Here is a 26,373-nt window from a genome sequence, read left to right as displayed (position 1 = left end):
TATATCCGGGTCAATTTTCACATGTATTGTACAGTATTTGTGTCATTAGTGTATTATTGTGGTATGCTGTGATGTAGAACTGCATTGTGTCCTGTGAGCTGATGTTTTGGTTATTTACATATCACACATTCTACGAACCTGCACAGATCTTTACAAGGATCTTCTATTGTATGTCTAGTTTGAATTGTTAGTCGTGGGTTAAATGGAAGGGTTACATTATGGAGATAAAATGAATCCTGGATAACGATTTGTCTTTTCTTGATTGATGATGTAATCATGGATATTGGGGGGGGGGGGGGGGGGGGGGGGGGGGGGGGACAGGAATATCATGGTTGTACTGAGTGGCTCTGATACGAACTGTAATTGCATCCTGTAAAATGATTTGCAGTGGCAGTCATTATTGATGTGCTGTTGGCAAAATACGCACACAAATTCTGCGGCACAGATAATATCAACCAAGAAAAATAGCTACCTTTCGTGTCCGTCGCGGCCACGTGCGTTAATTAGCGTGCTAACACACACCAGCAAAGAAAAGCAATAAGCTAGGCTGTAGTTATGCGGCAAAATTATTCCACGTGAATAAAACATTATTTAGTTAACTATGTATTAATATCTAAAAGTCATGTAGTGTCCAGTCATCATGATTGTTATCATTGACATACAGTATACTGCAAGGTACCATTACTATTTTTAATGGTAATGGTTTAACTTATTTCGACATGCATACATGTTACAATGGAATACATCACATAATTCAATTCACAGTTCTACATGTCCAAAAGGAGTAGGAAGAGGCAAAGCTTATTTAATCCTACTCCCCATCCGTGGTCAATTGCAATAGATTTGTTAACTTCCTGTATTCCAAATGCACTCTCTTCTGGTTGAATACATACTGTAGGAAAATAATAAGATAATGTAATAATGTGGTTCATGAACTTAACATTGTACTGTTATCTTTTTGCATTTTTTTTATGATGTGGCAGTGTTTGAACACTGCAAAAAATTTTGACCCCCTTGTCAGGCTTTTAGTCAGCAGGTTCGGAGAACGTGCCATTTTTGGGGCAGGCAAAATTGTAGAAACTCATCTACTATGATGCTGTGCAATTCCACACCACTGAAAACCACAATAACAAACATATTGTTGTTCTAATTACACATAAGTACACCTATGAAGTCAGTTTAAAGATAATTAGAAAAATATTGGGCTGTGACTGCAAGGCAACAACATCTTTAAGGTAAAAAGTTGGGTGGCGTGACTGCAACCAACCAAGAAGTTTCAGCAACTGAATTGGTAATATGACCTGCAGTGGGTTATCTAACCTGCACAATGCCGCAAGTTGTAATTGCACAGGCCTGCACATTACAGGCGTGGTAATGCGAAATGCCAAATCACCTCCTGCTGCCGTCTGGATTGAAATACCACTGAAATGTGCCGAAAAACTGCCACCCAGGTGTTTCAGTGCATCCTCTGCGGTGCTTTTAGACAATTAAAAAGCAGACTTCACCAGGTGGAATCAGTCAAGCTCTCAGGTGTATTTGTTTGTGTCATTTTAGAGCCTTCCTTGTACCGCAGCGCTTCACCTGCATAGAAAAAAAAACACTGCTGCGTCTGAAAAACTGCAATTACCAATGCTCTCTTTCACTGATGTATTAAGACCCTGCACCTGCCATATGGTTTTTGATCACCACACTTCCCCTCCAAGATTGCACTTAAAATGGATGAATGCCTCCGCGTACATGCAAAGTGTTTATATGAGAGAGAGTATCTTCATTCAGCTCGTGTCTTCATATCAGATTAAATTGTGGCTCGCAGGTGTAGGTGTGTGAATGTAAATGAGGACGTTGTGTTTGCACCCCGTGGCACACCGTGGTAGGTAATACTAGTCAGGCTTTCTTTGTGTGAATCAGATTTTATTTTACTTTTTAATGGCCTAATTATAATCTGTGGTGCTGCATGACAGGTGAAGTGTGTGTGTGTGTGTATATATATATATATATATATATATATATATATATATATATATATATATATCTATTATTTTTTTTTTCCTCCCTCTCTCCTGTCTTGTTCACTGAGTGTGTCTGCGTCTCCCACTGAGCTGGGGAGAGTCTGGCTGTTAGGTCGAATCTGCTAGTGCATTAGCAGCACCACAGTGGAGCAGGTGCCTCATTAAAAATATTACAGCTTCTATCTGTAGCCCCACATTCTCTCTGTTTGTGACGTTCATGTAGTTTTAAAGGATTGAGAAAGCGCAAGGTTGTGTGACCCTGACCTGCCCAGCAATAAGATCACCTCAATATTGGGATTCTAGAGTATTAAAACAAATTACAGTGTAACCTTGGTTAGCGTCATTAATCCGTTCCAGAAGGTCTGACTCTATCCTAAATGGTACTCTAATGGAATCATTTTTTTTCCCATAAAACATAATGTCAATCCAATTAATCTGTTCCAGAAAACCAAAAATGTTAACAGAAAGCACATTTTTATAGTTGTGCAATTATAGATTGCATAAAACAATTATATAAAACAATTCGAAATACATATAAATGATGAATGAAAGGGATAAATGAACATCTAACGTTACTTTTACCTTCACTGACTATGTGATTGTTGAGGAAGACATAATGTGGCCACCTTTGTGTTTTGCAATGAGTTATTTCTTGGATTCCACTGATGGAGCTGACTTCCATTTCCTGTTTCCATGTAATAGCAAGCTGCTAACAAGGATGCTTTGTGATAAAATACATTAAGAACACAGCTGCACTCAGGCAGTGTATTAATAACCCGACGCTAACCAGAAAATGTACACAAACCAAGGCAACGTTTTGGCATGCATTTTTGACATGGCATTTTAACTGAAAACCACGCGAACCGGGGCGTACACTAACTGAGGTTCCACTGTACTTAGTTTAAAGCACTTGTAGTCAAAATGTGAATAAAAGTGCAGTACACTGAGTCTCCACTTAAAATGTTATTATAGTTGTTGTGGTTGACTTTACTGTCATACATACAGATAATTGTATGTTGGATTTGGAAGCCACACTTGATAGGTTCTGTTGATTTGTGTGTGTATTGTGTTTTAGTTGGTTTGCTGAGACAAACAAGGAGGCGGTACAATGTGACATTTAACATTAATGGATGTCTCCAGGGTAGCAATAGTCTTCTGTGCATGACATTATAAATATGTGGACTTGCCATTGATTTGTTTGGAAAATACATCATTTGTGCTCTTCTATTTAAAAACACTCTATTCTTATTAGGGTACTTTCAGTTAATACCAAATTTAAATTAATCTTAATTATTCCATTTTGACAGGAGATGTCTATCTATTAAGAAAGGTTTCCGAAACCTTTTCAACCACATGTATTTTCTCCCTAAGACTCAACTTAGTAAAATTCATAATTTATTATCAGTGTTTATTACAACATTCATCAATTTTTCTCAGATCGGTTGGGCAAACTCCCTTGCAAGGGTGTAGAGTTGTTCCAGTCTTCTGCTAGCTAAGGTATTCGACGGTGCCCCTTGCAGTGTCCTGTGGGGGGTACTCTGAGAGTACGGATGTGGTGGCACGCTCCTTCATGCCATGCGGTCCTTGTACAACTGGAGCAGGAGTCTGGTTCGCATTGCCAGCAGTAAGGCAAGCCTGAACACTGACCTTTGCCAAGGCTGCCCTTTGTCACTGATTCTGCTGATAATTTTTACGGACAGTATTTGTAAGCGCAGTTAAGGCGTTGAGTGGGTCCAGTTTGGGGGCCTTAGGGTCTTTCTCTGCTATTTGCAGATGATGTGGTCCTGACGGCCTCATCGGGCTGTGACCTTCAGCGTTTACTGGGGCAGTTTGCAGCTGAGACTCAGCATCTCCAAATCTGAGGCCATGGTGCTGGAGGAGCTCGGTCATCCGGGAGGAGCTCAGAGGAGAGCCACTGCTCTTTCACATCGAGAGGAGTCAGTAGAGGTGGCTCGGGCATGTGGTCCGGACGCCTCCTGGACACATCCCTGTTGAGATGTCCTGGGCATGCCCAGCCAGGAGGAGGTCCCAGGGCAGACCTAGGACACGCATGAGAGGTTATGTTTCACAGCTGGCCTGGGAATTCCTTGATGTCTGCCCGGTGGAGCTGGAAGAGGAGGCAGGACACTGGAAAGTCTGGACTTCCTTACTGAGACTGCAGCCCCTGCGACTCTGACCTGGATAAGCGCAAGAAAATAGATGGACGGATGGATATGGATGGAATTTATGTGTACCTGACAGCATTATACCGTATTGACCCGGATGTAAGACAACCCCTCTTTTTCTAGATACGTTTTTTTAAAAATATGACAAAAAATGCAGAGTTATACTTTCCCAATCATCTAATCCATATAAGTTACTGGTAATAAATTACACAAAAAAAGACATTTCCTAGCTGCTCATTCTTTGATGACTTCGCTCTCACTTAGTTAGTCAAACAATTAGTCACCTATTATCTTAAAAATATGATCGTAACCCTTCGGGTCACTACGCTACGCTGATATAGCCAATGACCCATTTGGGTCCTGACACAAAGTTTAGGAAACCTTGCTGTTCAGGGTAAGGCTACTACAAAACCTGATTAATTCTGTAATGCTGTACTCATCCAGGCATACGCAGCCGCAGATCAACGTGTTATTAATCGCACTTCAAGAACATCATACTTGTTCCACACCATCTACTGACACTTTTTCCATCCCTTGTCTAAATTCACATCTGGCAGATGTTAGAAGAACAGACGGTCTTAACTGTGTCTGCCAGGAAATGAGATGTCATTAAAATAAGTTGGATAATGGCAAGCATTTCATAATTGAGTCTGAAGAAAGCAGTTCATTTGGGATGGGTTGCATTCAGATCAGTGTTTTTCTTTCTTTTCTTCCTTGTTCCGAGCCAACCAGTCTCTGTGTTCTTACCAAGACTAAAACACCCACTTAGTCTCAATCGATTCTGGCAGCAGAAATTCGTGAACTATGGAATGTTGTTGGCACGAGTGTTAGGATTTTGTGAAAACTAATTTCACTGGAGTTTAAATTCATGCTTTATGAAGGAGATACTGTAGTTTCATTACTGTAACTTTCTGTATTTTTCATTCATTTCCTACAGCTCGTCTTGTTGAGGATCATGGCTGAGCTGGAGTCTATCCCATGTTGGACTGCACCCAGGAATGGTTGCCAGTCAACACCTAAAGTAGTGTTGTAAAGTAGTTTTGGAAGTTGCAGTTAAAGATCTGTGAATGTACATGAAGTAAAGAAGCTGGGTAGAAGACCATACTACAGGTGTGTTGCTCCTGTCAGCTAAGGCTGCATTTTGCACTGGCTGACAGAAGTGTCGTCTGATCTGATGATCCTCGATTTCTAGGGGTGTCACGAGACATCCAACTCACGAGACAATGCGTGAGTTTGGGTCTGCGAGAACGAGACGAGATGAGATTTCAACATGAATTTTAAGAAAAGTTAAATAATAAGACTGGACAAAGTTTTTTTATTGAACCAAGTCACAAAACAATGCAGGTGCATTTTGAAATATTTGGCTGTACAATAACCGATAGGAATGTTCGATCTTCAGGATTGGGATCGGCTGCTGATCTGCTGCATTTTGCAAATTGGATAATATCGGCTTCCGCCAGGAGATCAGGCCAACCTTTTTGGTTTTACATACATTAGTGCTCTAGTTGCCTAAAAACTTACCATATTCGGCACCAACCCTAGTCTCTTTGAATAATTATGATTCTGGCATCCGTCATTAGCATCTCTCAGTGTCTGCTCACACCAAGGTGTCACACATTCTAGGTGACATCAGGGCACTCTTGATCAGCCCCACGCCACCCCATCGCACACACTTTACCTTGTCAGCACTTGCTCCAGATGCGCCCTTGATGGCTAGAGCATCCATTAACACAATAGCCTGTCTTTATCCATGTCAGAGCAGCTGGTCCCTCCATACGCTACAGCTAGGCTTCCTTAAGTGAGACACAAACACATAAGGGATGTACAGCCCTAGAAACCAAGTGTGCTCAGGGACCAGATTTGAGATGAAGGAGTATGCAGAGTCTACTCGGATACAACACTGCGGGGACAGAGCGGAGACCGAAAGAAGCATATAAATGTAAGTAACTAAGCATTATTATTGATTTTCACAGTAACATCACTCATGTTTTGTTAGACATCCCGTCATTTGCTATTCCATGTAAATATTCACCATGTTTTGAATTGTTGCCACAAACCAATATCTAACTTCACTGCAATCTACTGCATTGCATAAATGATTAGACAATGATTATATAGCGACCACATTATAATGTTCATTGGAAGTTGTATTTTTTAAACACCCGCTAGTGAGGGGAATCTACATTACTGAAGTGTACTGTGGCGTTCACATTTTATATTAGCTATCTAAGCACTTATGTAATACAGCACATCGGAGTGAAGTAGTCGGTTTGTTGTGAATTATAGCCACCCTAGTCCACCAACATGGTGAGATTCTCATGGTGAGATATGTTTATTGTATTCAGCATACAGTGTGGGTGGTCAGAAAGTGAGCTAAATTAAAGATGTAAACAGATGGACATATGTGGACACCACATTATTGAGGTTTATACAACTTTTGGAATCTAACATTGTCCCACCTATTTTTTTTTAACCATTACTCTATTTGTTTTCAGCGCACTGTTCTCTCTGCCATCCATCTGCCTCGATAGACAAGTATACTACTATTAACATTATTATTGAATTTACAATGAGTTAATAGTTGTAGCCCATCAATCCTGCACGTGTCATTCCTGCAGGAGATGCTGAGCCAAGTGAAGTCAGCCCTCCGCTACACCACACAGCACTCCAGGGCCATTTAAAAGCTGCAATCCCAGTATGGAAAAGTCAAATACAACTAAATGACATTTTTAAACCTTTGAATTGATGCTTGATAAGATTTCTACATTTGTTGATGATGTTCGTTGTATTGTTATTTCTATTGCATATGTATTTGTATTTTCTATTTTTACCGTGCTGGTTGTAAGCTGTTATTTATTAGAGTTGTTGTTTTGCAATAAATGTCACAGTTTGTAAAAATGTGTGCCTTAATTTTTTTTTTAACAAAAAAAAGGTGTTCTGGGGTAGATTATATAACAATGAAATAATGTAGAAATGTATGCACTTTACTTTATAGGAAACATTTATTATAAACAATTTAATTATCTCATCTGCCTAGGTCACAGCCAGCAAGCGATTCAGGGTGATGATGTAATGACACTCAAGTGTGTCCCATTTCTTATTGGCTTCTTCCCCTTGGTCTTAGGTTTTAAGGGGTAGGGGAAGGGGTAAGACGAAGGGAAAGGGCTAAGGGGTAGAATTGGGATTTAGCCGTAATGTCCAAGAAAAGAGAACATTAAATAAACACAGACTCTGTGGACCTCGAAAACTGGGCTTTATTCCAGTCGTTGGCAGAAAGTTATTTTCAAAGGTCTTTGCAATTCTGGACTGGTTTTCTTGCTGAGAGCTGATGCATTTTCACCTGCAAAAGAGACCATTTCTGTCCTTTGAACATGGGTTAACCTCAGGAGATCACCAAGCAATATTTAGGGAGTAAATCAACTCTTGTAAGCCCTGCCAGGTGTCCAAATGCAGGGAGTATATAATCTTTTCCTTTTTTCTTTTTTTCCCTGCATCTTCAATAATCCATTTGCCAGCAGCCCTTGGCTCTTCCTGTGGGTAGTATAGCAAATGATCTGAGTATTTCCAACGAGGTACTGCAAAATGAACTGGACTGTGTGTCCAGCTGGGTAGACAGTAACAGGCTTGTTTTAAATACTAGTAAAACAAAATCTATAATTCTTGGCTGTAATCACGTATTCAGGAATATGGGGTTAACAGTAAATGAACCATTGAATTGGTCTAGTCAGGGCTCCAGACTAACTTTTTGTACTAGGAGCACAGTGGCCCCTATTTTAACATTTTGGAAGCGCAAGCAGAAAATTAAGTGTGCGTACCGTAATCGGCTTGTAAAGTAAATATTCACGCTTCCCTATCATTTCCGCTGTATTACTCATAAATACTTGACCCATAAATGGCAACTGTCTTTACAATAGCACAGGTGTATCCAACATCGCCCACATCTGTAGCTAGTTGTCGGAACTATTTTAAGATGTGTAGCGAAGCCTGATGTTTTGCAAAGCTGCCTTCTGTGAAGTGTTGGGTGTGTATGCTGCATGGGGTGGGCTCATCTAACGCACATGCTGACATTTGTAATGAATATTTACCTAAAAACATGTTCACTATCTTACCAGTTACATTTTTTTGCAATCAAAACACTTTCCAAGTTGAACAACCTGAGGCACAAACAGGCTGCCAACAACAGCTGAAGGGAACTTATGAGACTAGGATTCCCAACTGGATCAAACATCCCCTACAAGCTACCGGAGGCACCTTGTAAATAATGGATGATGTAACAGTTGTTATTAAAATAAACACGGCTTTGCAAACAACAGTTGAGCAAATACAAATCAGGGGTTGAGCAAGCCAGGATACATATGTAGCAAAACACTGCAGGATCAATAAACTGAGCTGCATGGGAACATACAGAGACTACTGCAAAATTTGCATTTTCTCTGATTTTACTCTGTTCTCGAGAAACGTGTTTTTTTATTCTATAAACTACTGACAGTATTACTCCCAAATTCCAAATAAAAATATGGAAAATGGTCAAAACACAAAAGATTATTAACTTTTTTTTTTTTTTGCATTTTCATTTGTAAACAACCCAATACTAATGTTTTCATGTACATAGTTCAGAAATCAATATTTGGTGGAATAACCCTGATTTTTAATCACAGCTTTCATGCTCTCCACAAGTCTAAATGTGAGGCGGTCCCTTAGATTTTTCCAGAGCTGTACACGTACAGTATATGGTTATGTGTATTGGCTAAATGATTTGTTTCGTAGAGTCAATCAATAATCCTATGGATCCTATGCAAATAATTGCACTGAGCCTTGTTATTGCTTATCGTAGTTTGCCATTGACATTTAACATCAGCTAAATTTGATTACATTTCATTATCAGTAGAATCAAAACAATTATATGATGATTTATGCGAAATTATTGTGGCAACTTCTCCCGAAACTTACCCTCTGTTTGCTGCTAGCCTGCCTGAAGGTGAATGTAGTTCAGACCACCTATCTTGTGTGGACAGCATAACCTCCATCCAAAAAGAGCCAATTTCTAACATGAACTAAATGCCTTGATAAACTCTGACCCAGACTGTGAATAAATTTTTACAGTTTCTCGAGAGGAATTCTGGTTTCAGTCCTGCCAGTCCTGCTTCTCCTCTTCCATCCATCCATTTTCTATACCGCTTGTCACGGTGAAGCTGGAGCCTCTACCAGCTGACTTTGGGCGACTTTGTTTTTGGAATATGGGAGGAAACTGGAGAACTTGAAGAAAACCCACACAAGGAGATCATGTAAACTCCACACAAAGATGCCCAAACAGGGATTTGAACCCTGAATCTCCTGACTGCACGGCCAACATGCTCACTACTGGGCCACCACTTCTCATCTTCCAGGCTGGCACTATGCAAAGTATTTTAATTGCAATAACACTGCTCATGTTTGCATGTTGGCAGCCGCTCCAATCTATGTTTTCTTTTCTGGTTGGATTAGACACACTATTCAGTTGAATTCCTAATACACAATATGTACAAAAGTGTTGGGACACATGGCCATAGTAATCCCTTGTTTATTGCTGTTAATTGGTTCCAGACCCGACCGTGATAAGTGAATTTCTGCGAAGTAGGAGTCCTTATTTATAAACCAAATATTTTCGTAGTTAGAGCGCCTTCTAAGTGTGTTTTTTTAACATTATTAGAATCCTCTAGACATTAAAAAACCCTATAGTTACCTTTACACTTGTATTGCCCAATATAGTAGACATTATTAGTGTAAATAAGCCATTGAAGACATAAATAAGAGTTGTGCTTGTGTGTTGCCATAAATGAGTTTCCTAGGGGAGATGAGTGGCGGGTGGACAGGAAGTGGCGTCCGGGGTTCAGAGTTAAGTTTTGTTTTACCGTTGGTAACGGTCCCAATATTAGGGATTAGGGATTTTTATTTGAGATTGACTGGGGATCTAGTGACCAGTGGAGAATACTATATATCATTCACAGTGTTTTTGAATGCCTTATACTGTATTTGTATATTAGTTTATTTAGCCATTTTTATGCTTAAAATGCTTAATGTAGGGAAAAAGTGTTACATTTGTTCAATATACATTTTTTTTTATCTAATAGGCTGTATTCAACCACAAAACACCAAGATTTATGAATGAATATATTTTTGAAAAACCGTGAGAGTGAAGCCGCAAAATTAGAACCATAAAGTGGCCAGGGATGACGGTATATTAATATTCTTTTTAAAAATGGGACCGTTGCGGTCAATGCGCCTAAACCCTTTTACATTAAACATACACCAAAACCAACAGCATGATAGCTCTTATGAGTATCATCGAGGCAGTCCAGCAGCTATATCAATCCATTTCACACAATTGAATTAATCATCTACAATCAATTAATTGATCGTTGATGACTTGCCTAGCAATAATAACTGATTAAGGGCTATTTCCCAAGACATGCATCCATTTAGAGTATAATAGATGGTAGGGTGGAATAGAACCAAGGATGCAGGCAGTACCTGCAGTCTTCCAATATGGAGGTTTGAAGTGATTATCTGCTTGTCCCTTACCCGCAATGGCTCTTTATCCCTCTCAGCTCACTGTAGCTCTTGATTCAAGATGTTCTTCTGCTATGTGAAGCACGTCTCCAGGAGAAGTATCGCCTTGTGGCAGCCCCCTTGATATTGGAGCGCATTTTCAAGCTCAAATATTCCTTATTGACAGAATTAAATCAACACAAAGCACATATTAACAAAGGAGACGAAGGAAGAAAATGGCACAAGTAAACACTTCAGGGGCCTCTTGAAGGAAAATGATGCTTCTGGCTTCATTGTCCTCTTGGTGATATTGAGTAAACAAGATCAAGATCAGCCAGAATGGCTATTTTATACACTCACATCCTGGCATAACACAGTTCACCGTTTTCTATATTTTGTTCTATTAGTTCCATTTTGCATCTTCCCCTCTTGTGTTCTTGCCTGAACCTTTTTCAATTTAGACATTGCATGAACTCCAAGCAACCCTCATGCTAACTCTGTCTAGCCTTCAGTACTCCACCAGGACACGGCACTCTGCAGACATGCCCCCTTAGTTTCCTCTGCCTCCTTTTAGAGAGTCACTCTGAAACAACATTTTGGCTTCCACACACACTCACACAACTCTCTCTGGTAAAACATTAGGCAAGCAAACTTTTGATCTCGCAGAGTAAAGCCTGGCGACAGAAATAGCAACAACTGAACCCTGCAGAAAAGTGTAGCTGTGCCCCCATCTTTGTTTTGATAGGATCATTGAGTGAGCAGCCCACCATGCGCAGTGCAATGAATCTGGGCTGCATTAGCTCAGTATTACTCATCTGGGATAGACTTCTGTCGCAGCACTGCAAGCCCTTCTTTGTAGCACTTTCTTAAGCGGTTAGTGGAGTCACGGCTTCCTGGTTTGGCTCTAGATGCAGAAACATATAGAATTAAACAACAAAAAAAAAAAGAACTGTTTTTATAGGTTTTATTCAAGAAATAGGTGTTGCTTTCTGGCTGAAAAATTGTCCCTTAAGTGTTTGTTATGACAGCACTAATACACATATATATATGTATTTTTTTAATTATAGGCAGTATTCAACCAGAAACAGCATGATTTATTCATTAATATATTTTTGAAAAACTGTGATTTGAGTGGCGAGAGACGACTGTATTTCTCCTGGTAGCAAAGCACTCCTGTCACATAGAGGATCTGTTGGCAATTCTAATTCTGCAATTCCATTCAAAGTGCATCTTTTTCCAGAAAATAAGCTTGGAAGAGAGGTTGGAAACAGGTTACTTAAATTAATTCCCAACTAGTTGAAACGTTCATTGAGTCATTCATTGAATGATGAATAATCAATGAATTAATGAATAGTTCTCACAGAATCGACCTTCAAAGATGACTTGCCAAAAATTTCAAAGAACTGCTGACTGACAATGAAAATATGTGAAAAAAGTCTCATCTTATTTTAAAATCATACGATTGACTCCCGCCAAGAATTTCACAGTTTATCCGAAATACAGTATTATATTTAAGAAAAAAAAAATTCTTAGTAAATGCTCTAATTAGTTAAAAATGTATTAAAAAGGACAGGGTGTTAATTGGAAGCAGGAGATAATCAGAGAGAGGCTTTTATTTGCAGTGCATGAGAAAGTGGAAAGAAAACCGGAGCTCTCTTTGACTGCATGGTGATTCATGAACAAGGTTATTGCACAACACAGCAGGAACGCATTGCTGCAACCAATGTTGTAATAGCAACAAGTAGCAAACTGCTCGTCCAGCATTGATATCGCTGATGGGTTAAATGTAAACAACAATACGGCAAGTGTAACACACCAACAGCTGAGTACTGCAACCGACATTTTAAAGCGCATGCAGAGTTAGATAAAGCTGCTAAATCAGGATGTTGCCTACAGCCACTGCGCTAATGAGAGCTCGGTGTTTGTTTTTGCAGACCTTGCACCAGGCGACTATTGGAAACTCGGCTGTTAATTGAGCAAATTTTTTTTTTTTTTTACGGTAAAAACTGTTTTGTAGACAGACGCTTTTCATTGGACACCATGAATCACCATTTCTCATGCATGCACCTCCCTGAGGACTTTGGACGAAATAATCCACAAAGTCATGGCTCAACGGTTGCTCGTCACACACATTGTGAATGCCTCATGTAATCAATGCCATCGTTGGTAAACTTTCCCAGAAGCTCAAAATAATCCACAAAGTTAACGAAATGTTGTTGCCAGCAATTGAGTTATATTGAGGAGACAGTAACACGGTTACACAAGCTATACACTGACTACTTAACACTGTATCTAAGTGTAATTTCTTCAGGGCTGCCCATGAAAATATATAATAAAAAATGGCAGAAATATGAGGGTTCAGGTACTATAAATCACCTTGTGTCATACATGTGCCTCTCTCAGGACTATGGAGTTTCCTGTTCTGCACTGACTCTTGTCTTTGCTCCAATAAATACCACAAATTGCCCTAATTTACTTACTGTAGGCCTTTGCACAAATATGAAGCTCTAATGGTTTGCAGAGAAAACCATCACATCTCTTTCTCTTTTCCACTTTTATTTCTCTGGAGATGCATCACATGAATCAGTCCTCACTGTGTCATTGGCTCACATTGCGTGCCACTGCATACACCGGGAGCCTTCATATCCCTTTAGACGCTACATTGGACACACACAGTATACACACTGGGACTTAGTGCACAAGCCCTTGCTTGCAAACCCCAGGTTATTGGAAAAAGCGAAGCCAATGGAACAGTTGGCCTGCTTTTGCAAAAGCACCAAGAAATACATCAATAACACAGTGAAATTCTGTGAGTGCAGTGGCGAACACCAAGCTGCCAAACAGCAGACAGAGCAGTTCTGGAACTCCAGCTTGTAAATTTAACTCGTATATAACGCAGGCAAAGAGGTGACTTTGATCTCACTTCAGTTCATGTGTAAATGTCCAAGTGAAAATGACTTCATTATGTGGGCGTTGTTCATCTACAGACAGATAGCGATAAATTTACCTGTTTTATGAAGTAATGACTTTATTGAGCTGCAGTTGAACTGTAGCTGCACATGGCCTCGTTTTTCAAATTGCTCATGCATGAGTCCATTGCTGTTGTCTACAGATGCTCGATATTGGCTTTTGCCCGTTATTGTCCAGTACTTCAGTACCAATACCGATATCAACAGATACCAATATTGGCAGCGGCTCTACCCTCACATCTTGTGTAATGAATGGATACATTATGCTTCTTTTACTGTGATGCTCCTGGATGCATTTCACAAATAAACACTGCAGAAAATAAGACAAATACAGCAATATGCCATACAAGGTATAACAAAACTGACATATTTGCTTTAAACATTTTGTCTCAACAATATAGTCATTAAAAATCATGATCAACAGTCAACTAAAATAACATGTTCAACTATCAGCAAATAAGACAGGTTAGATTTAATACAGTCACAAGTAATAATCCAATTTAATGATGCTGGCAACGACGCATTTTGGAAAGCTATAAGAACAAAGTAATGCAAAGTATGAAACTGGACTAATGCAATCAGTGACATAAACTGGGCTTGTTCAACACGTCTCCTGTTTGTTATTTTGCTGCATGAGCATGAGGTGCATGTGGGTCCGAGTGAGTCTTCCTGAGGTGTGCTATTAGATTACAAGTTTTAAAGGAAGAGCCCTATTCCCCTCCTTGCAGTGCTTTACAGTCAATGCAAATTGCATATTTGTGATATCCATTTCCAATGCAACTTGGAAATAATTCCAGACCGTAAACATACTGAGCTAGCAAGCTTATTGCTGTGTGGAGCACGATGTCATCACTCGTTTGCTGATGAAATGATACCAAATATGATGAGAAATCATATGAATCGATATCTCATGTATATGTCAATATCAGCTAATAATAGCCAATATTATCGGACATCCTTACTCTTGGCACGTGGTTGCTAATGTAACTACGTTGCTCTGCAGCTACAGCATCCACACACTAGTTACTAGTTTCTGTGTTAAACTTTATCTTTTAATTGCAGTATTGTATTGAATAACAATTAAATGCACTTCTGTCACTGGAACCTTGCAAATATTTTAAACATCAAAGGATATGGCGCTACTGTGTGAAATACAATAATTATCCGTCTATGATCAAGTGACTGTATATTACAAGCAGCCTTAGATTCTGTGTCACCATGACAGATGTGTTGGCTGAAAGTGACAGAGGTAATGGCAGCCTAAGGGCGCGTCTGTCTCATGAGAAACTCTCATCAGATTTAGAAAGTCAGCAAATACAACATTCGAACACATTAATCCCTTGTTTATTGGGGTTATTTGGTTCCAGACCCAACCGTGAGAAGTGATTTTCCGCAAAGTAGGATTCCTTTTTTGTAGTTAGAGTATAGAAAACCCGGTCACAACTTTCTAAATCATTTTTAAAAATATTATTAAATCCCTCTAGAGATTAAATACCACCCCTATTATCACCCTTACACTTGCATCACCTAATATAGTAGATACAATGAAAGAAAATCAGACATTTAATACATAAATAAGAATCACACTTGTTAGCATTGGTGGAATTCCTTGTTGGTGTTCTTTTTTTACTTCTTGTTCTGTACAGTACTTTCTGTGGTGGCTATTGTCTCATCACTGTGATGAAATGACTCTTAAGGGCATTGTTATTGCGTTCATGTTACAGTCGTTCCGCGCAATATATATATATATTTTTTTCATAAAATAATTAATTAATAAATGTTCACTGTTTTGTGGTAGACTGTGGTCTTTTATTAGTCAAAACATATTGAAATACGCTTGGTCCACTTTCTTACATCTATCATGCTTGGAAGGGGTGGGACCATTGCTCATGCATGAACAGGCACACAATTGGATGTGTGGTATAGTCAGTGTGCTCGTTCACCCCGCCAGGTACAGTATAATGATAGCCACCATCTTGCATAATACAAATAAACACAACTTGGACTAAACCACAAAGTTATAGCCTCAGTACACTCAACCATAGACGAGCACATGCATGCGTCCACAACATAAATACATTTACATACCATTAGTGCTATTGTATTTCCCGCCAGTGCTCACCAGGGGAAGCCCGGTACATTACAGTAGATCTTGGTCTAGTGTGAGTGTGCCCGAAATTGACAGTGCTCAAATGGGGAATAGGCACAAAATCCAGCCCACTACACAGTATTGGACAACTTTCATGGAAATTTATAAATAGTCCTGCAGCTGAAGTTACTGAGGTTTCTGCATTGGAAAGCATAGGGAGATTGTAAGTGGATTGAAAAAAGCATAAAAAGAAAGGCATGAGAAGTGGCTAATGAACATGGACATGTTTTGATACTGTTTCTCTTCAGTCAAGTACAAGCTTCAGGAAGCTGCCAGGAATAACAGCTTAAAAAAAAACTACAGTCCACACTAAAAGCCAGTGCACGATCGTGTTCACAATTTTGTGTGCTGTCATACTTTTTAAAGGTCACACACCAAAACCAGTGCATAGCACGATAACTTGATATAAGTTCCAAGAACCAAGTTAAGTTGTTTTACGCTATTTCTGCATTCCAATATGTCTCATTCAATTCAGGGTGCACTGGAGCACAGAGAGCAGGATACACACAACATATTTTTCTCATATTTCCTCACTTCTTTATCTTCCAGAAGCGTCCCCATATGTGTCCCAGATGAATTACTGGATATAAAAGTCTTTTTTGGGAGGTTGTCGGGGGGTTGGATGTAAAATGAAGTGGGATTGAGGGGGAGGGTGCTGCGGTCTGGGGTCTTCGCTTTGTTGCCATTAAATATAGGCTGCAGAAAAGCCACAAATTCAGAGCCCAGCCTCTGTATTAGATCACTCCGGGGCCTGCTGGCACCAAAATACATTAATGAGAAACACACAGTCCTCACACACACACACATGAACTCACCATAGTTTATTCTCTTGCTGTTACCCCTGCATTACTCTTCTGCATCAACGCAAGACTGGAAAAGATTGTTTAATAAAGCTGAACACAAACTTAAATGTTGCTTAGCAACCGTATGGCTTCGCTTCATGTGGTATTGTCACATGCTTACATCAGAGCAGGCAACTGATCAATTTACAAGCCCCTAACTGGTTATAAACAGAAAGTTAGATGGTTCTAGCCACTTTTATATGAAAAGCAAACGTCCTAAAAATGGAATTGGCAACAAGACTAACCGCAGATGTGTGTTCTTACACAGTGTACCTCCACTGTCTTCCCAATGTATTTGTTCTGACCTCAGTTCAAGCACAGAACTGGTATGAGTTTGACCCAGAGGGGGGCAGGAAGTCTCATGGGGGGATTTACTGTGGACCAAGTGCGAGCCAATAAACACTCCAAGAGTTGCTGCAGATTGTTCGCAGCAGGGTGATTTGCAGGGGGGAGGGATCAGTGTTATTAGTGTTAGTCCACGTATTGGTATTATTCTTCATATCAGACGCTTGCATGGTGCAATGGTGCCTATTAAAGACAAATTAGGTGGTTCTGCCTTGAATTTTCACGTGACCACAGGGTCCCCGGGCGGCTAAAGATCAAAGTAGCACAAAATTGGTACTTTGGAGCGCCATTGAGCCGGCTTGGATGTGGCGAAAAGGATGGCGGCGTGATAAGGTCGTAGGTAGGGTGAGGAGAAAGCATTTAACGCTTGAGGTGAAGAAGTGATTAGAGGTTAAAGCTGAACAAATGTCCTTAAGTTCTTTATTAGAGCACACGTACGGGCATGTACGCTGTTTTTTCTATTGATTTTGACGTGTGTGCAGTCTTTGGACTTGAATTGTGTGTGTGTTTTAACATCTTTTGCTCCAAATGAGTCTATGCGGTCGGTGAAGGTTAGGAACTGAAAATGAAAGGTGGTTGCGCATCATGACTTCTATCAGGAATCATCTGAGGATTCTTATGAATCAAAGTGATGCTTTATGACGTGAAAGTGGGTAACCTTGACTTTGGACTTTACATTGTCCTCTCCGTTACACTCCAGATGAACCCCGAAAGCACCCACTATAGCAGGGGTCACCAATGTGGTGCCCGCGGGCACCAGGTAGCCCCCCACGACCACATGAGGTGCCCGCAAGCCTGCTTTTCATTCAGGTTTTCAGTTAATAATGAAAGAACAGTAGAAAGAAATGCTTTCTGAAATGCAAAATGTGATTTGTGGACACCAGCATTTTGTTAATGTTCTGGTAAAACAAGCATATTCGCTTTGTTTGGGTTTAAAATAAGCTCTGAAAATAAAGGTTACAAAAATGAGTAGCTCTTGGCCATTTTCATTTTCTAAAAGTAGCTCTCACAAGGAAAAACGTTGGTGACCCCTGACCTATAGATTTGCAAAGAATTATATGTTCATGTTGTTTTTCGATGAATGTTCGAGGCTTGTGCTGTTTTACATATAAGGACAGTACAAGAGGATAATAACATTAAAACACAGTATTTTAGAGGCCTACAAATCATTGTGTCAAGCATGCAAATTCGCACGCAGGGTGCATGCATGCTTACTGCTTTGCTGTAAGCATTCACTGTGAAGTAGGACGTAAGAAGCTGTGACGTCACCAGAAGAGCAGAAAGAAAACGCTCTAAATCATGTTTATATGAGCTGATTTAAGAAGGTTTGTTCATAATTCATGTACTGTAAGACGTTGAGCACACAGGAAAGTTTTAAGCATGCCTTTGGGTCATCATGACTGTGCCTAGTGTCGCAAGGTGTGGGTCGAAAGATTGGTTCTGCTCTAAGGCTGCCCATAATGGGCTCATTTTTCAAGCGCACGATTGATTTTGACCTCAAATCTGGTACTATCTGAGAATACTGGCACAGCCAACGATAAAGATAATAGATAAAGACTACTTGCTGGCTTTATTACACAATGCATGTTCAACCAGTGGACTGGTGTACCGTCGTCCCTCGCCACATCACCTTTTGCATTTGGCAGCTTCACTCTATCACGGTTTTTCCAAATCAATAAATGAATAAATTAGCCCTGTTTTGTGCTTGAATATGGCCCATTATTAGTAAAAAAAAAAAAAAAGAATATTGTAGCAAATTTCACATATTCTTGACCTAAATTAAGCATTTTCAAGCATAGAAATGGTTAAATGAACTAAATCACAAATATAAGCCATTCGGAAAACACTTTTAACGGTAGTATTCTACACTGGTCACTAGGTGTTAGTAATGTTACTGTAGCAAAAGGTATATTGTGTAGTTCTGAGCTGCTGTTTAGAGTGTGGGCTAAAGAGGGCAGTGACGTTCTGCATGCTGGGTTAGAGCTAGTTGTTAGGAAATAAATCAGTGGAACTGTTGAACTGTTTATGCTGTATTTTGAGCACCTGTAAGACATAGTGCCCTTTGTCTATTTCAAATAATAAGGCTGACTAATTCACTGCCATTTTGATATGGTGCCATTCAGCCGCCATTACATGACATTGATGAGATAACAGGAAGTACAGGAAGTATGCTGTCCTGAAAAACACAAGGAACTCTCTCAAAAAATAGAAATGTGTCGTCAATTGACGACAGCTTATCACAGTGTAAGCCTATCGATGCCAGCATGTGTGCTCGCTCACGTTCGACTCCCATTCAAGTTAGACTATTCTACCAACTCTTGTTTACACATTTTGGCTGGCTCAACTGTCTCTGACGGCAGCTCGGTAGCTACCTATAGTTATTCGCCTAGACTCTGGTCCACAGACTCCAAATATGACTTTTTTTTTTTTTTTTTTAAACACGGTGACATTTTGTTTTTAAAACAAACAAGCAATGCGGTTCGTTCGGAGCTCCTATTTGTGCCACTGGGAAGCTACGATGGCTGTCACGTTCACGGGGAACATGCTAACTTATTTATTAAAGTGTCACTTAACAGCCTTGCTCTCTTGTCACCATTATAATAATTATGTCATGTCTTCAGAACAAAAGTTGTGTGTCTAAGTTGTTCAACATAAACGCATAGTTTGTCGAGCTTTAAAATAGTGAGGCTATCGTATGATCTTAACAGGTAGCTTGTGAACTACCAGTAGCTCAGCTGAGTAGCTCACCAATGAATATTTGCTTCAACTCTTAGTATTTTTTATAACTGTTTAATTCAGACATGATGCCTGTCTTTAATGACAAATGAGTGCAAAATATCATAAAGACAATGAGCACACTGTGTGAGTGATGATGCGCTTTGTAAATAAAGTACAATTGAGATGTTGCCCGGAGTCAGCTGGGATAGGCTCCAGCATGCCCCCGCGACCCTGACGAGGAGAAGCGGTATAGAAAATGGACGGATGGATGGATGGATGAAATGTTGGCAGTCATGTAAAACACAAATAGCTCACCTTTTGTTGCTGACAAACTTGTGCTCCACACTTCAGCGCAGTAGTTGGGCGAGTTTGCCAACCCACACTAACTCCTAAAGAGGAAGAAAGGAGACAAACACCAAAGAAGAAGGCGGCAAGAAGAAGTCGGAAAGAGGGCGGTATTGGAGTAATAATGTATTCAGTAATGTAATGTATTTGTATGCATGTATGTATTTAGTACTTATCAATAATACAGTAAAAATGAAAAGAAATGTGAATATTCATTTTGATGTGCGCCCCTAAATTTTCTCCTTGCACTCCTAACGTTTCAACTTAGGGGTCAATGTGCTCCTAGTAAAAAAAAATGATTATTCTGGAGCCCTGAAAGGTGACTGTAGTGGTGCTAGGGGGACGACTGTACTCTTATACTGCTCTCACTGAATTGATTTTGACAGGAACATATGTAAGGAATAACACATGGCTTTTTGTCACATCACATGCTCAACATGTGCATAGACTTTCATATTGCTGTCACTGAAATAAGCCTCTTTAGATAGTACATGATATGCTGCTTGCTGTTAACATTAGTCAACATCAGTCAGGAGAAGATCTTTGGCATCTCTGTGTGGAGTTTGCATGTTCTTCCCGTGCGCGCGTGGGTTTTCTCCGGGTACTCTGGTTTCCTTCCACATTCCAAAAAAACATGCATGTTAGGTTAATTGGCGACTCTAAATTTGTATGAATGTGAGTGTGAATGGTTGTTTGTCTATATGTGCCCTGCGATTGGCTGGCGACCCGTCCAGGGTGTACCCCGCCTCTTTTTCGGAGTCAGCTGGGATCGGCTCCAGCATACCCCCGCGACCCTAGTGAGGAAAAGTGGCAGAGAAAATCAATGCAATCTGTGGAGAATTATATGTGTGGATAGACGTAATTTGGTGTTGCTGACATAAATATAAGCACTTACATTTAAGATAGTGCATGATATGCTGCTTGTTGCTATGCCTCACAGAAAACACGAAAAATAATATATATTTTGAAGAAATTTCCAGATGCACTGTGTCGAAACATTGGTTCAATATCGAGGGAAAGGCCTAGGCTACCAGCACTTATTAGTTTGCTGACGAAGCTCTTCGGATGAGGAGCGAAACGTCCGACACCTTCTTCACAGAAGTACAGATGACGTCTCAAGAAGCCTTTCCCTCGATGGACAACTCCTGTACGACTGAGAGCCTACACAGACGCATTGGTTCAATATATTTATGCTAATAACTTCCAATTGAATATACAGATTTATGTAGTTGCTTATCATTGTGAAACGACACAACTGGTAGAAAACCACACCTTGCGTGACCACTGTGAAATTAGGGCAAAATGTAGCATTGTCAGCGCAGTACGGCATGCCAAAACATTTTTTTTTTTGTAAGTTTCTTACCAAATACACATGAGCCAAAGAAAGCTGAAATGGTTTACTAATATGTAAAAGAAGTGCACTGGATTTGTTTTATTGGCAAGCCTTTGACAACAACCTTGAATGGTGACCTTATTATCTCGTGTTAAATGAAGCATAGTTGCCATCCAGTTATGAGTGAGGCATATTGTGTGAAGGAGAAAAGGAGAACTGGAAACAAAAAGCATGTCTGTCTGGGGAATATTGACCCACATATAAGTGTGCTGTACTGTACATATATAAATATATATACTGTATACAAAATAAAAATATACAGCACAATGTTTTGGAAACGGCATCTATCCTTTTCTGGTTGTGTCACGCTCTTCTTCCCCAAAAGGGATTGGAAGGTGGAGATGGGCTGCAGCAACCTTGAAGCTTTGTCCTTCACAAAACAAAAACTAATGCCTGTAATCACATTTTTGCCCTAAGGTTGTTGGTAAAAAACTTCACTTACAAACTCAAGGTGTTTGCACAGAAACTTTGTGGACAAAAGTAATGGGACACCTGCCTATTTTGAAATCCAACAAGTACAGTTTGGACATTTTCTACAGCATTTTGGACTTGCTAGCTCACGTTGTGATTACAGTCGTCCCTCGTTTATTGCGTTTATTTGGTTCCAGACACGTGCAAAGTAGGATTCAATATGAATAAACGGAATATTTTCATAGTGAGAACATAGAAAACCTGTTTATGACTTTCTAAATACAGTTTTACCGTTATTAGAGCCCTGCAGACATGAAATAACACCCCTATAGTCATCTTTACACTCTTATTCTTTGATTACACCACATTATGCAGACTACAGGCTCACTGCGTGGACATAAGAGACGGCCACCGCTAGCATAGCAAGCTACCGAGCAAACTAGTTAGCCTCTCCAATTTATTTATTGTAAACTTAAAGTGTTTCAAACAGAGTGGGGAAGGACAAAGTAAGAAACTAAAAACTTACAACTTCCACACGCAATGGGAAGAGGACTGTTTTTCACTCTATCATGTCGGACATGCCACGGCGGACTCCATGCAGTGTGAAGGTCATCTAATGAAATGTCATGTCTCATCAATGTAACATTACTGACGCCTAGTGACCAGAATAACCATGTCTTTCAGTTTTGTTTTTTTTTTACTAATAACAGGCCATAGTCAAGCACCAAACAGCGATCATTTGTTAATTCATTCATACAGGAAAAACGCGACAGAGTGAGGGACGACTGTATTGCGATTTTTATCCATACAGTGGCGCCCCGCATATTCACGATTCAGCATTCGTGACGTCACAAATGTGTGGATTTTTGCTCAAAAATGGTTTGTTTGTAGGCTTGTCACGATAATTGATACATCGATTAATCGAACGATTAAAAAAAAAAAACAGGTCGATAATAAACAGCATATGAGCTTTTCTTCTTCTTGATTCTTCTTCTTCTGTCAAGCACATATTTCTTATTTTCAAATCTCAATATGGACTTCAGATGCCATTTGTGGTTTTATTACGTTTCTTCATTACACTTATCCACACTAAGAGGCAATATTCCCTCCCTTTATGTGTGTGTGTTTGTGTGAGTGACAGGCATACTAAAATAAAGCGCTGTCTGCTGCTGACGGTGAAGATGAAAAATGGACAAAGACAACTTAGTCTCTGTCTTTTGTTTAGTTGTTCTGTCTATTCTCCCTACTGAGGTGTCGACATTGCAGCCCCATGTGTGTGTACCTACAGTATGTGTGTGTGTGTGTGTGTCCAGGAGCATGTGTGATCTCGCATGTACCTGCTGCATTTACACATTATCCGTCTCGGCTATCATGCCGCTGAGGTGAAAGCAAAGTGTGATGATGCTGTTGGAAGTGGCCAGCTGGCTGTTGGCATGTCGCGCTTGTTCATATGTCAACACATTTTCACCCGAGGGAACGACTCAGACATCCCAGAGTCCCTTTGTGCTGTATTCAACCTTTTCTTTAAACATTTTTATGGGTCACTTAGTTGTTGGTGTCTTCTTTACCTCCGAGACCACCCGCAAATAGCGAAAGACAGCGAATAATTGAGATGCCTGTAAAAATGTCAAATTTTTTCTCACACGCCTCACAGAATTATGATAATAGGTGTGTGAACAAACCCTAAAAATAAATACGTTCCTTTAAAAAAAATGACAAAAAAATATGGATCATTTTATATTTCGTGTCTGGAGAATTATACATGCAAACCAGAAGGTGGTGCTTTTCTTCCTGTCACCCACACACACACACCAGCACCCTGAAGAGATTCAGCTGCTACACAGATACCTGCTGAAAAAAAGTCTTGTATCCAGAATATAAAATAAAACATAATAATGCTGCCGATAATATTGGTGGGCCCTAATTATTATTTTATTAGCGATGTCCGATAATATCGGTGAAGCAATATTTTCGGCCCGATATTGACATAAAAACACAGTGCAAGCCCACCTTTGTTGCACTTTCCTCAGGCTCTTGTGTTCCTGGCCGCTCTGACTGCCCTGAAGTCGGCTAGCTCCCCACGTTAGCATCTGGGATGCTAGAAGTTAGCCATTCAGTGAAGCACAAATAAGCTGCACTCCCTTACGGTCTTGACGTTTTTGCCAGCTCGTCGATCTTGCTCGGTAATGAATTGACATTGCCCAAGATAATAGAAGGTACCGAAGTCTTGAATAGAATAAAACAACCAAGGCAAGACATGAGAGATAAGAAAATAGAATAAGAATAAATAAATAAATACATACGGAACAGATCACATCAAATTTGTAGCGCAATAAAAAATAACGGTAATGCACAGTAATAGTAATACATGATAAGGTATGGTTGGTTTCTACACAAGTATGGTTGGTTTCTACACAAGTATGGGAAGTATGGAAGTATGGAATTTAGAATGTTGTCATATCTGTAGGAACCCTGTTACGGCGCTTGAATTCAGCTGCCCACGTTTGCACACTCGATAAAGCTGCAGCATCATCCCCTAATGCAGCAACCATGTCGCATGAATATTCTCGCGGGCTATAACCCTGTTTTCTGCAGATATTCGATAACACCACTGTGCCAAATGTAGTCAATTTTGATCAAATGTCTCTAGTACTGGATTATTTATTTAATACGGCTTTATCTGAAAGGAAACCATGCAGTTAGTAACAAGAAAGGCTGAATGTATACCAGGTTTCATTGCTGTGGCATAACTCTTTCTTAGTCAGCCTGTGAACTTTTCAGCCTAGCCTCATATTATCAGGGACTTGAATATTCATCTTTTGACAGGAGCAGTCCCTTTCTGTATACATTTCAGGTGTGTTGCAAAATTGTTAGTCATCTCACTGCAAGCTTGCATAGCGTGTTCGCTTTGGCAGCTTTGGCTTGTACACAGTAGAGCGATGCAATGCAGCACTCAACCAGAGTCATGCACGCAACAAATACCTGTACATATACACATTACACGCTATATATGCATTCTATGTCTGCTTGCATATACCAATGAAAGGATCTGTGTGTGTGTGTGTGTGTGTGTGCGTTTGTGTGTGTCAGAGAGAGCGTTCCGGATAAGACCTCTGTCAAAATGACACTTAAAAGACATGTAGACTGAGCTGCCAAAGTGGAGTAGAAGTCCCTCAGCTTATGCCTGCTACTACAACTTGCACATCTATTTTAATCTTACCTCTCACTGTCAGTCGTGCCTGACCGGCACGTGATCAATATGAGCAGACGTCCATGTAATTATGATAGATTGGATTTCTCTGAGCATGAAACTGGTGACACTGGGAAGGAAGACTGTGACACATTTAGTGATATGTTAAGACTTTTCTCATTTTCAGTATCTCAGTGTGTTCTTGCTTCCAGATGGGAAGTTCAGATCGGGCATGCGAAACGGTCTGGGTAGTCTGCAGTCAGTAGTCTTCAAAATGCAAAGACTGGAAGTTGACCTTTCAGTGTGGAATTCGTTGATGATTACCATCAACATTTGCATATATTTTCGGAATCCTTCTTTGGAAATAATTAAGCCTTCTTTCTAGAAGCCTTGTTTACATTTCAAAAGGAAAAAAGTATCATTAGTACGGGTGTATAAACAACAACAAAAAAAAAATATCGTGATATTTAATCCTACAATGGATTATCGATACACTCTCGTTTCTATTTTTATTATTATTATTATTATTATTAGTCAGTATTTACATGTCAGGGAATTGGACGGAAGTCCAGAAGAAGAAGAAAAGAAAGCAGAAGAAGAAAAAACAAACATGTGCCGCACGATGGCGGACTCGGTCGGTGAAGTTAAATGGAAAGATGTGCTAGCATAGTTGAAATCAGAAGTGTGGACTCACTTTGGCTTGTACACCGTGGATGAGGCGACACTGGACTTTGTAGGATGTAAAGAGTGTGTCACGAAAATACGACACACGGGCAGCACGAGAAACATGCAAAGCCACCTCGTTCGTCACCACACTTACGGAGAAATCTGTGCTTAGTAAGAGAAATGTTGATTTTTCTATTCAAATGCTAAATGTTGTGTTATTCTGTCAAGAGACGTGTGTTTAGTTTACGTCATTTATTGTCAACATTGCGCTCATGCTGCTCATAATAATCCGGGTCATTCTGTCTCTTTACAGTAATTACATCACCAGTACTAGACTACACTAAATATGTATCTTTGTTCTGCTTCTACTTAATAGATTTCGTCTACTTGGGAGACATGAGATTTTGTGTTTTCTGAATGAGTTTAAAATAGTGACACTGTTTGTCAGACCCCTAAAATAAAAATCATGTTAACAATTATGTTGCACTAAAACAGTCTCATTGTTTTTGTACCCTTGCTGGTTATACCCCGGTTAAAATATGCTGCAAAATATCCATGGGTAAGCTGGAGCTTATCCCAGCTGAAGGCTGCAAAATATGAACTATTAAGTTATTCTTTGCGGGGGCTTTGTTTTACCTTATTG

The 26,373-nt window shown here is 39.9% G+C and overlaps 1 protein-coding gene across 4 annotated transcripts in view; it reads left to right on the top strand.

Moving 5' to 3' along the window:
- cadm2a (cell adhesion molecule 2a) overlaps nt 1-26,373 on the top strand; it is a 249,272-nt gene that overhangs the window by 80,225 nt on the left and 142,674 nt on the right. The window contains exon 3 of one of the 4 annotated variants that reach the window (XM_054754693.1): nt 5,112-5,284. The exons of the other annotated variants lie outside the window; for them this stretch is intronic. The gene's annotated coding sequence lies outside the window, so the exon portion shown is untranslated. The remainder of the gene's footprint in view (nt 1-5,111; nt 5,285-26,373) is intronic. 4 annotated transcript variants of the gene reach the window in all.

The sequence above is a fragment of the Dunckerocampus dactyliophorus genome, chromosome 16, assembly GCF_027744805.1.
Source record: "Dunckerocampus dactyliophorus isolate RoL2022-P2 chromosome 16, RoL_Ddac_1.1, whole genome shotgun sequence".
Lineage (NCBI taxonomy): Eukaryota > Metazoa > Chordata > Actinopteri > Syngnathiformes > Syngnathidae > Dunckerocampus > Dunckerocampus dactyliophorus.
This window is presented reverse-complemented; position numbering and strand designations above follow the sequence as displayed.